Source organism: Crocodylus siamensis, chromosome 9, assembly GCF_052110815.1.
Source record: "Crocodylus siamensis isolate JL-2025a chromosome 9, ASM5211081v1, whole genome shotgun sequence".
NCBI lineage: Eukaryota > Metazoa > Chordata > Crocodylia > Crocodylidae > Crocodylus > Crocodylus siamensis.
Window position 1 is genome coordinate 38341298 of NC_143403.1, and position 13205 is coordinate 38354502.

Sequence of the window (13205 nt, forward strand, 5' to 3'; positions counted from 1 at the left end):
TGTGGTCTGTTAGCTGCTCATGGTCAGGAAGCCCTTGTTTCCCAGCCCTGAAGATTGTTTTGAGCTGGTTCCAGCTTCTTTGTGTTGTGGCTTCCACATTAAACTGGATAATCCATCCCGAGGCCCCCAGCATGTCAGTAAAGCGCCTTATTCATGGTACCTGGAAAAAACCTATGCATTGTGGTATATGTGATGATGCTCCTCCCCACCTGCATCCCTCTTTTCAGAATTCTGCTGGTTATTTGAAGCCAAGCGACTCATTGGAAACATCATGTTCAGATCAGTCAGTGAATGAAGTTTGGCAGAGGAGGTGGGGAGCAGGTAGGAAACCTGGCTTGAGCCCAAATGCAGGATAATGGAGGGGAAATATTTTTCTAAACAAAAAGCTGGGTTCTGCAAATGTACCAATTTTAATTGTGCTTCCCTGGGCTTCCATACAGTGACCTTTGGGGTTTGGCAAGTAGAGCCCTGAGTGTCTGTATTTCTCATTCATTTCAATACCAAATTCAAGAATTTAGCAGCTCTCGTGCCTTGGTGCTACTCCTTGGTGCTCTGTCATCCCTGAGCCAGATTCCTTCCTATACTAGCACAAATTGTGACTGTAAATTACACTGCACCCAGCTGATGCTGTTCTACACTTGCATCATACTAATCTGAACAATAGAAGCAGAATCCTAGAAAACCAGGCCCTGCGCTATTCAGTTTCAGTGGCCTTGAGAAAGAACTTTGTCATCTTATTCTCCAGGCATCCTGTTGGTTTTCATCCATCTCTCAGCCTGTTTTACTGGAGTCCTGACCCTGCAAGTTCATTCAGCCATGGCTACAAACCCTCTGTATAGTTTTGCCTGTGTTCCAGGAGTGGCTGTGATATTCTCTCTCCATGTATCTCTAACAGCCCATCCCTGAAAAGTGCCCTTGTAAATGCAGGGACTGGATTTCACAAACATTGCAATGGTGGCTTCCCCTGAAGTTCCTAGTAGAGGTGCACCGATACATCGGTCCCATATTGGATTGGCACTGATATAGGGAAAATTGAAAGTATTGGAAATGTTTGGGGGGTTTTTTGCCTGATATGGCCAATAATGTAGCAGATAAATGCCCCATGAATGTGCACAGCTGCACCATGCACGAGGCCAGGAGCACATCCTGGCTGCTTGGAGACCAGTATCTGGCTGGTAAGTCTGGTGTGGGGGAAGGGGCATGGGGGGGGGTGCAGATCAAGACCCCCAGGGTGAGGAAGTGAATGGGGCTGGGGCAGGTGCTGCTCAGCTGCGGCAGGGCGGGGTGTGGGATGGAGCTGCGAGTGGCTCATCCGTAGGGTGGGAGGCAGCTCCCTCCCTACACACATCCTTGGATATAGTAGGGCTCACACAAACCTGGTGGGATTCATCCCATGACTGGGCGATCAACATTAAGGGCTATAGGCTATACAGGTGGGATAGAACAGGGAGGAAAGGTGGGGGTGTGGCGCTCTACATCAAAGAGCAATACACATCATCAACCAGCAGGATGGGGTCAGGACGGACAGGCTGAAGTGCTCTGGGTCGGGATACAGGGGGGTCGTGGGGAAAGGGACTTAACAGTGGGGGTCTACTACAAACCACCCAACCAAGGTGAAGAGCTGGACTATTAATTCTTGGGTCAGCTTATGGAGGCACTTAAGGCAAGGGATATAGTTGTCACGGGTGATCTAAATTACCCGAACATCTGCTGGGAGGAGCAGTCAGCCAGGTCTGCCTGCTCATGGAGGTTCCTGGCTGAGATACAGGACCTCCACTTAACCCAAGAGGTGCATGGTCCTACTAGGGGGAATGCCCTGCTAGACCTGGTCCTGGGCACAGGTGATGACCTGGTGAGGGGACTCCAGGTCCTTGACCACCTGGACAATAGCGATCATCACTTGCTGAAATTCACCATCCAGCACAGAGTGTCAAGGGCCTGCAGCAAGGCAGTAGCCTTAGACTTTAAGGGGGCCAACTTCAATGAGCTGAGGTGATTAGTGGAGGAGGCACTAGGGTCTTGGAGAGTAGGGGAACTGGGTGCCCAAGAGTGGTTGTTCCTTAAGGAGATGATACTCAGAGCCCAAGGGGTGACAATCCCAACAAGAAGCAAAGGGGGCAAGAGTGCCCAAAAGGCCCCCTGGCTCACCAAGGGCATTTGTGAATGCCTGATCGCCAAAAAGGAGGTGTATACCCAGTGGAAGGGAGGGGCTATCACCAAAGAGGATAGCTCAGGGCTGTAAGGGGGCTGTTAGGAAAGCTAAGGCAGATATGGAACTAGGGCTAGCATCAAGGATAACAAAAAGTCCTTTTTTAAATACATAGGGAACATGAAGAAGGCCCCGGGTAATGTGGGGCCCCTGCAGGATATGCTTGGCAATCTGGTGGTCACACCAGAGGAGAAAGCAGACCTCTTTAACAATTTCTTTGCCTCTATTTTCTTGTGCAGGGACCGGGACTCCCCTACTGAGATTCAGGACAGACTCAGGAGAAGCTCTGTCAAGTCTAGGGTCAGGGATGACTGGGTTAGAGAACTTCTGGAGGGGCTGGATGTGTTCAAATCAGCAGGTCCAGATGCTCTCCACCCCAGGGTGCTGAGGGAATTGGCAGGAGTTATCATGGGGCCCCTGGCACGGCTTTATGAGCACTCGTGGTGCTTTGGCCAGGTGCTGGACAACTGGAAGAGGGCCAATGTGGTCCCCATCTTTAAAAAAGAGAAGAGGGAGGACCCGAGCAACTATAAGCCTGTTAGTCTTACTTCAATCCTGGGGAATCTCTTTGAGAAGATTATCAAGGAGCACATCTGTGATGAGCCAGCAGCGGGGATGATGCTCAAGGGCAACCAGCATGGTTTCATTAGGGGCAGGTCCTGTCAAACCAACCTGATTGTCTTCTACAATCAGGTCACAAAATCACTGGACGTAGGTGTAATGGTGGATGTAGTCTTTATGGACTTCAGAAAGGCCTTTGACACTGTCTCCCACCCCATTCTCATTAAAAAGCTGGGTGACTGTGGCATTGATGCCTACACAGTCAGATGGATTGCAAATTGGCTGAGGGGTCGTACTCAGAGAGTGGTGGTGGACAGGTCATTTTCGACCTGGAGGGAAGTGGGCAGTGGGGTCCCCCAGGGCTCGGTCCATGGGTCCACACTGTTCAATTTCTTTATTAGTGACTAGGATGATGGGGTGAAGAGCAGCCTGTGTAAATTCTCAGATGAAACCAAGATTTGGGGTGAGGTGGGCACACTAGAAGGGAAGGACAGATTACAGCAGGACCTGGACAGGTTACAGAGGTGGGCAAATGAAAATAGGATGGGATTCAATACTAGCAACTGCAGGGTGCTGCACATGGGCAGTAGGAACCAGCAGCATACCTACAGGCTGGGGAACTCTCTTCTCGAAAGCACGGTGGCAGAAAGAGATCTTGGATTCCTTATCGACTCCAAGATGAACATGGGCCAACAATGCAAGAACACGGTTAGTAGGGCTAACTCTACCTTGTCCTGTATCCACAGATGCATCACAAGCAGGGCCAAGGAGGTGATCCTCCCCCTCTGTGCAACACTGGTCAGGCTGCAGCTGGAGTACTATGTCCAGTTCTGGACGCCGCACTTCAGGAGGGATGTGGACAGCATTGAGAGGGTCCAAAGGAGAGCCACGTGATCTGGGAACAGCAGGGCAGACCCTACGAGGAAAGGCTATGGGACCTAAACCTGTTCAGCCTTTGCAAGAGAAGACAGGGGGGACCTGGTGGCCATCTGTAAACTTACTAGGGGGGACCAGCGGGGTTTAGGAGAGAACTTGTTCCCCCAAGTGCCTCCCGGAGTACAAAGGAATAATGGCCATAAGGTGCTAGAGAGTAGATTTAGACTAGACATTAGAAGGCACTACTTCACAGGGCGGCTAGGATCTGGAACCAACTTCCAAGGGAAATGGTTATGGCTCCTACCCTGGGGGTCTTTAAGAGGAGGCTCAACATTTACATGGCTGGGGTCATTTGAGCCGTTTTCTCTCCTGCCCACGGCAGGGGGTCAGACTAGAAGATCTACAAGGCCCCTTCCAACCCTACATCTATGAATCCTGGGAGGGCATGGGGGATGTGTGCCCCTGGATCTACACAGGGTGGGGCGGGATGCTACTGAGACCTGGAGCTGGGCGCTACGCTGAGCTCTTCCTGGTGGGGGCTGGGCCAGGCTGCACTGAGCTCAGGGTGTATGGTAGTTGTGCTGGGAGAGGGGTTGGGGGGCTGGGTGAATTTTGGATGGCTGCAGCTCCCTTGTAGCCCCCTCCTAGTGCTGCCACTGGCAGAAGTAAGCGCAGTACAGCCCTGTCCAATGCCCACCAGGAAGAGCTCAGCATAGCCCCCAGCCCACAGCAGCATCCCTCACAGATCCGGGGGGCACACTCCCCCATGCCTTCCTGAGGTATGTGCAGAACAGGAGCCCCGCGCCTTCCCTCCTCCTTTTGCTAAAGTAAGGGGGTGATTGCTGCCACAGAGATTTACACAAGTGGCAAATGCTGTCCAAATGGAAATGTAGTCATACCGGTATAGAAGTAGATACTATACATTGGCTTAGCTTATTCCTGTATATTTACTCTTCAACCACAGCAGTTCCTAAACAGAGAGATACAGTAAGTCTGTGGATAAGTGATTTTAGGTTGATAGAGCTCATGTGACACCTAGTGGTAACCAGGATAGTATTGCATGAGCAAATAATGCTAAATAAGTGGCATTACATTTCTTCTTATATCTGATTAAAACGTATATAATTAGAGAGGAAAAAGGAATGAAGCCAAGAGAGAAAAGCAGAGAAAGGAATTGGGGAAGCCCAGAGAGATGAGGCAAGGACAGCCTCTGGTAATTCTAGCTCAACAGATGCTGAACCTTCGCTAAGGTAGCAATGCAGCTGTATAGACCTTTCAAACAGTCAAAGCAGAGAGGTATGCACTAACCAGCTCTTATGCTTTAAAAGATGAGGGACAGTATTTTCAAAATGCACCAACTTCATTGTTGGAGTAAATAATGCAGCTGGCAACACCTAAAAGGCTACCAAGCAGATAGCTACAAGGTGCAAAAGCAAAAAAAAGAGTCAACTTCTTGTAACATTCACCTGGAAATCAGTGGATGTATTCAGAGTCTTAGATAACAGTAATGCAAGCAATTGTACCTGTCAGGTCAGAGGCTAGAGCAGTGATTCTCAAACCAGGGTTCGCTGCCATACTGGCATCCCATGAGATCTTTTAAAGGGTGTCACACAGCATTAGCATTAAGTGTGCAAACACCTACAACACATGACTGACATGAAAAAAACAGAGATTTCAAGTAGGAATCGATAGTGTCAAACACATTCTGACCTGCTGTGGTCTTTCTGAGTTTTGTCACGACAGAAAAATTGCTCTATTATTTTTCTGCAGTCAAAAAAACAAGTGAAAGCCATGAACTGGCATTTTCTGAGGGGCACCTTGAATCTAAAAAGGCTGGGAACCACCTGGAAAGAGGCAGTTGCAAAAGTTATAAGAAAACATGTTCAGCTAGCTTGCAAGTACGCAGAGGGGTGTCCAAAAAACTTTGTAAGGCTAAAAGTCAGCCAATTAGGCCATCAGTTGTGAAATGCTGCAGCTGTGGGTATGGTGCTTGAATAAGTTAATATGTGGATAAATAGTCCTGTTTTCTGTTGGAGTAACCTAGGTGCTTATAACTCATGGTGCCCTAAATATCCCTCAAATTGATCGCTGGAGTAGTTCATCCTTCGGAAGAAGCAAGAAGATCTGTGGGCCAAAAATGGTCAAGAAAGCATTCTTCATTGAGAGCATGGGCTATGCCTTTACATAGTGCATAACTGCAGAGCAATACAGATTTTGTGTTTCCAGGTGAAGATGTTTCATAGATTGTGAGGCTGGAAGGGACCTCAGAAGATCATTGGGTCCAGCCCCCCCTGCACCAAGCAGGAAAGACAATTGGGGTCAGATGACCCTGTTAGGATGACAATATTTAGATCTTGGGGAGCACTGAATCTGCAGCTGGAACAAGGCTTTAACCTGTGGCCTAGCAGAGCTGCTGACCACAAGGCAGAATGATAGCTAAGCCAGTTATTTGCTTATGCTAAGTAACCATCTTTATTGTGTTAACCATTTTTTCTGAGGAAAAAGCAGCAAGTGATTCTGTGCGCTGTGAATGAGGTGACTTTTTAGGAATGTGGAAGATGGTACAATCTGAGACTGAAAAACAGATTGGAATGTGAAAAACAACATGTAATTGGTAACAGAATCCAAGATGAACATATGCAAAAAGGTGAATGGTGATGGGTGAAGAAGCATCCAGAAGCTTCCAGGTTTTGGTCAAAGTCCACCCATTGACTGAAGAGCAGGAGTCAAGGTCTTAGACATGCACTCATAGCAAAAAGACATGTCAATGAATGAAATACATAGGTAATTCTATGCTAATGAAGTAAACAGTAAACAGAGGCAGAGCTTGAGATGGGAGGAAAAATGGGTAGAACAAAAGGAGGCATAGAAGTGGAATGACTGTTAATGAGTATAAACTGAAGTATATAAATGTGGGTAAAACTATTGTTTGTTGCTGCTCCCTATGTTCATAGGGTATTTGTGAGGAAGCTTGCCCGAAGCTGTCTCCATTCTAAGTAAAGCTGTTGTGAGCAATGTGTGCAAGTAGCGTTTGCTCCTGTCTGCTCTGGCTAATAAGTAACAGGACCCATGATGATTGGATCGTCATCTCCCTAGTTGTTGGGCGCCACATGGAGTTGGGATCTAACAGACCCCAGCAAGGTGTCAGTCTAATCTTCTCTTGAAGATTTCCAGGGTAGCCAATTGCACCACCTCTGGAGGGAGATTATTCCAGTCTGGGCACTATAACTGTGAAGAAGTTTTTCCTAATGTTGAGCCTGAAACAGTCTTTTAGGAGTTTGTAACCATTACTCCTGGTTTTCCCCAAGGGTGCCCTGGTGAACAGTTGTTCACTGAGTCCTTGATGTACACACCTGATGTAGCAGTAAGCTGCTATCAAGGCATAGTTTCATGGCTGGTAGGGTTGGAAGGGACCTGAGCAGATCATCAAGTCCGACCCCCTGCCATGGCAGGAAAGTACTGGGGTCAAACGACCCTGGCAAGGTGTCTATCTAGCCTCCTTTTGAAGAGTAGGAGCGAGCACCACTTCTCTTGGAAGTTGGTTCCAGATCCTAGCCACCCTGACCATGAAGTAGTACCTCCTGAGACTGAGTCTACTCTCAGTCAACTTATGCCATTATTCCTTGTTACTCCCGCTAGTGCTCGGGGAAACAGAGACTTTCCCATTGCCTGCTAATCTCCCTTGGCCACCAGATCCCCTCTCAGCTTTCTCTTGTGGAGGCTGAACAGGTTCAGGTCCCTTAGCCTGTCCTTGTAGGGCCTACCCTGCTGCCCCCTGATCATGCAGGTGGCCCTCCTCTGGACCCTCTCCATGTTGTCCTCATCCCTCCTGAAGTGCGGTGCCCAGAACTGGACACAGTATTCCCACTGTGGCCTGACCAGTGTTGTAGAGAGGGGGAGGATCACCTCCTTGGACCTGCTTGAGATGCGTCTGTGGGTGCATGACAAGGTACGGTTGGCCTTCCTGACCGCATCCACACACTGTCGGCCCATGTTCATATTAGCCTCAATAATGACTCCAAGCTCCTTTTCTGCCTCTGCACTGATGACAAGGGACTTCCCCAGCCTGTAGGTATGATGCTGGTTCCTACTGCCCATGTGCAGCACCCTGGACTTGCTAGTATTGAATCCCATCCTATTTTCATTTGCCCACCTCTGTAACCTGTCCAGGTCCTGCTGTAATCTGTCCTTCCCTTCTAGCGTGCCCACCTCACCCCAAATCTTGGTTTCATCTGAGAATTTACACAGGCTGCTCTTCACCCCATCATCTAGTCACTAATAAAGAAATTGAACAGCACCTTGCACTTGTCAGTGTTGAATCCTGTCCTGTTCTCATCCGCCCACCCATGTAACCTGTCTAGGTCCTATTGCAGCCTATTCCTCCCTTTTAGCATGCCCACTTCACCCCACATCTTAGTGTCATCTGCAAATATGAACAGGGTGCATTTTACCCCTTTGTCCAAGTCACTGATGAAGATGTTGAACAGTGCGGGCCCGAGGACCGAGCCCTGTGGAACCCCACTGCCCACATCCCTCCAAGTCAAATAAGACTCATCTACCACCACTCTCTGGGTGCGGCCCTCCAGCCAGTTAGTGACCCATTTGACTGTGTAGGCATCAACACCACAGTCTCCTAGTTTTTTAACAAGAATGGGGTGAGAGACAGTGTCGAAGGCCTTCCTAAAGTCCAGAAAGACTACGTCCACTGCTACCCCTGCGTCTAGGGATTTTGTGATCTGGTCATAGAAGGCCACCAGGTTGGTCTGACAGGACCTGCCTCTAATGAACCCGTGTTGGTTGCCCCTAAGCATAACTTCCCACGCTAGCCCCTTGTGGACATGCACTATGATAATTCTCTCAAAAAGCTTCCCCAGGACCAAGGTACAACTAACGGGCCTATAGTTTCCTGAGTCCCCCTTCTTCCCTTTTTTAAAAATGGGAACCCCATTGGCCCTTTTCCAGTCCTTTGGCACATCACCAGAGCACCACGAGTGTTTGTAAAGCTGTGCCAGGGGTCCCACAATGACCTCTGCTAATTCCCTCAGCAGTCTGGAGTAGAGATCGTCTGGACCAGCTGATTTAAATACATCCAGTCCCTCCAGAAGTTCCCTGACTAGATCCTTGCTGACCCTAGGCCTAGGTGTGTCTCCCATGGGGCCTACAGGGTCCCAGTATGGGGGATGACCCAGTCCCTACTCAGAAAAATGGAGGCAAAGAAATTGTTAACTAAGTTAGCTTTGCAGTCTGTTGTGATGACCAGATTTCCTAGCGTGTCTTGCAGAGGCCCCACATTACTTGGTACCTTCTTTTTACCCCCTATGTATTTAAAAAAGGGCTTCTTGTTGTCCTTGATCCAGGTAGCTAGTCTTAGTTCCATCTCCGCCTTGGCCGTCCTGACTGCCCCCCTACAGTCCGAGCAACCGAGGTCCAAACGTTCTTTGGGTAAATGTGGTATCTTTTATTAGACCAACTAAATAGTTGGAAAAGTTGTTCTTTGCAAGCTTTCTGGTATAAAACACCCTTCTTCAGGCAGAGGGTGCAAACACCTCTGCCTGAAGAAGCAAATGTTTTTACCTGACAGCTGGCAAATAACAATTTGTCTAACTATTTAGTTGATCTAATAAAAGATACCACATTTACCTGAAGAACATCATCTCACTTGCCAAAAGATTTTGCCCAAGCACCATTCAGTGTTCTCACTGCAGAACTGAAGTGATGACTCTTAATGGCCATGTTTCAGTTATAAGGAGGGCCAAAATCTACATCCAAGGAAAAATGAATGAAGATTGATCATATTACTTAAGATGTAAGAAACAGACTTTCTCATGGTATTAAAGAGGTAAATCCAAAACATCTGCTCCTTTTTTTTTTATGTGAAGTTTGTTGGCTCTTTGAAGATTTCATTACTCAAAAAGGTTAAAAGCAATAAGCAATAAAGCAGTATGTCTGGGTATTTCTACTGAGAGATAAAGGAAGCATCTTCTAATTTAAGAGGATGATAAGCAAGTTAGCTGGTTTCCTGTTAAGATGCAATCAGAGCAATCAGTGCCACTTACAAGAAACATCTTGTCAGTAGGTCCGTCTCATGCTTATTAGTCAAGAGGAAAATACGGAAGCTTTTATATTTTGCTAATTGTATGACTTCTTATGTATACGAGGTGTCCATAGATCACCCCTAATCAAACCAAAAGAGTACCAGCTGAATTTCTTGCATGTGGGATGCAAGGAATCCATAATCTAATTGCTTTCAAGTGACAAAGCAGTGGTCTGGCAGGTCATCACTTCAAATATAAGTGTGCTGGCACAGTTTAACCAATGCCTGTAGGTATCCCTGCTGGAGACAAGAAAAGCAGCCTGAAGTTCCTGATAAAGGAAATAGAAGTCACACCAAGTCACTGTAGATTTGGGTTACTATGTTTTTCTGACTTGCCCACTGGTTAGAAGTGTTAAGTATCCTACAAGTTTCTTGCCTGCCTCCCCACAGGCTCAGGGCCACAGCCCCATGGAGCCTCAGTCCCAGCTCCCTAAGATCAACCTCAGATCTCACTATGAGTTGGGTGCCATCTCTGGCCCCCTCACCTGGCCAGGACCCTGCCTCAGAACTCATAGCGAGTCTGGGACCTCACTTTGTCCTTTGGTGTGAGCTCCCTTAGCCTTTCCCCTCCATGGGGTCAAGGCAGCAGGGGCTGAGGCTTTCTGGTACCCCATACTCACCTTCACTAGAGAGGCCCCAGGTGTGGCATTTCCTGGAAGCTGCCCTGCCACAAGCAGCCCCACCACACTATCCAACCCCAGCAGGGTGTAGTTTTACATCATGCCCCAAGATCAGGAGCCTCTAACCATTCCCGTAGCTCCTGCCCTTACCTCTAAGGTATCATGAAAAAAAGGGAGGAAGGAAGACCCAGGAAACTATAGGCCAGTCAGTCTTACCTCAATCCTGGGTAAGTTTTTTGAGAGAATTATCCTGGCGCATGTCTGCAAGGGGCTGGCAAGGGAAATTATGCTTAGGGGCAACCAACACGGGTTCATTAGAGGCAGGTCCTGTCAGACCAATCTGGTGGCCTTCTATGACCAGGTCACAAAAATCATTAGACGAATGTGTAGCACTGGATGTAGTCTTTCTGGACTTTAGGAAGGCCTTTGACACTGTCTCTCATCCCACTCTCATTAAAAAACTAGGGGACTGTGGTGTCGACACCTACACAGTCAAATGGGTCACTAACTAGCTGGAGGGCCGCACCCAGAGAGTGGTGGTGGACCGGTCTTATTCGACTTGGAGGGATGTGGGCAGTGGAGTCCTCCAGGGCTTGGTCCTCAGGCCCGCACTGTTCAACATCTTCATCAGCGACTTGGACTGTGAGGCTGCCCTGATTCCAGAGCATCTGGGTGTCTGGCATGTCCAGTTTCAGCCAGCTGAAGAGGTAGGGCAACAGAGTAGGATTCCTCTGTTGTCCCCTCAAACCAGGCTCTGGCAGGATCACACACAGCGTATTGGTTGCCTTGAGACACAGTTAGCTGTGAAGTTTTCCATTTTCTCCCAGGGTCACCATAGTTTCATAGTAGCTAGAGTCGGAAGGGACCTAGGTAGATCATCTAGTCCGACCCCCTGCCTTGGCAGGAAAGAGCACCGGGGTCAGATGACCCCGGCAAGGTGCTCATCTAACTTCCTTTTAAAAATCCCCAGGCTAGGAGCCTGCACCACTTCCCTTGGAAGCCGGCCGCAGCTGGAGTACTGCGTCCAGTTCTGGGCGCCACACTTCAAGAGGGACGTGAACAATATGGAAAGAGTCCAGAGGAGGGCCACTCGTATGATCAGGGGTCAGCAGGGCAGGCCTTATGAGGAGAGGCTACGGGACCTGAACCTGTTTAGCCTCCACAAGAGAAGGTTAAGGGGGGACCTTGTGGCCTGCAACAAACTGGTCAGGGGGGATCAGCAGGTATTGGGGGAGTCCCTGTTCCCCCGTGTGCTGCCAGGAGTGACCAGGAATAACGGTCACAAGCTGGCGGAGGGTAGGTTTAGATTAGATATTAGGAGGCACTACTTCACAGTCAGGGCCCAGTTTGGGGGACAAACACAACACCCTCTTGAGAGGAAGGGGACCTCACCACCAAAGCACTGGGGATTTCAGAGCCCTCCCTTCTTCATTACCTTCCACTAACCCTCTGCATCCTGCTGGGAGCTGACGACACAGCCCTGGGTTCATATGTGGCTTGAAGCACTGGCTCCTTGGGGCAGGGAGATCACATTGCAGTCTGTACTCACAGCAACATGCTTGGGGCAGGCAGAGTCCTCCAGGCCTAGGCAGAGCTGCAACCAGGCCAGCACTTCATTCAGCACCCACTCTGGTGTCATGGTGTAGACCCCAAGACCTTGCCACAGTTCTGCTGTGCTTCATGGGCCACTCCAGTGACCCACTCCTGCCCAGCCTCCTCCCGGTCTCTCCCCCGCAGGACTCCAGCACTAGGCCCTGTCAGGGGCACTTTGCAATGGGGCCACCAGCAGCTGCTTCATGCCAGCCCAGGGCTCAGAGAATTCTCCCTTGGCCTCCTGCAAGCCTCCAATGGGAGGCTGCAACAGGGCATAGGTACAGCAGCATGATGTGAACTGGGCTGGGCTCAGCAGGTTCCCTGGCAGAACACAGTGTAACAAAAGCCTGTCTCATCTTTCCCAGGTGTCTCACCTCCAGGCTGACAGCAGTTCACAAAAGCTTGCAGAAAAAGGTAACTTTTTTGCAATTTCTTAGTCGGTCTAATAAAAGGTATTGCATCTGGACCAAGAGTTCTAGAGTTTTGCAACACGGCTACCAAATACATCCCTGTGGCACTAACTAATGCTATGCCAAATGGTGCCCAGGTTGAGAGACAGGTCTTGCTAGCACCTTCCATGTTTCTTGAAAGAGTTCAGCTGAAGAAACTGTGCTAGGGGCCACTCCAATAGTCCCCTGCCAGCTCTGGGCAGAAAGTGCCTTTTTATGTCCTGGAAGCCTTCACTTTGGTTTTAAGAATTCCATAGTCGCTACAGGGACTGCTTCTCCCTGGGCTCTCAGCTACAGGAAGCTCCTGGGCCTTTGTAGGAAAGTCAATAAAGAACAATTTCTTTACTCTTGTTGAACAGCACCAGCTGGTAAGATGGAATTGTCCGTTTGCAGCCCAGGCTCTGAATGCAGAGATCTTGCTGGAGCTGTAGAGGTTAAAGACAGACTATGAACCAGCCCAAAATGTTATTTTGATCTGAGCTCTATGAGAGGAGGGAGAAGAGCAAGTTAGGTATGACTGGAAATCCAGATTGGGAACTTCCAGGAACTTGGCACCTAAACCTCTCTCCTGTGCCCCTATATGACATCCTCCTCATCAGTGCTTTTTTTTCCAGGAGGGAAAGCGGGGATTTGACTTGGGCTTCCCCATTCTCTTAAGCAGGCACAGCGTCTTGGCAACACCCTAGCCCATCTACCCTTGTACGTGGTTATCTGTGAGGGCTACCCATTATGCAGTGATTTGCTGAAGCCTCTTGCTGTTTTACTGGGCAAACCATGTCCTGGGCAGTCCAGGTGTCATAAGA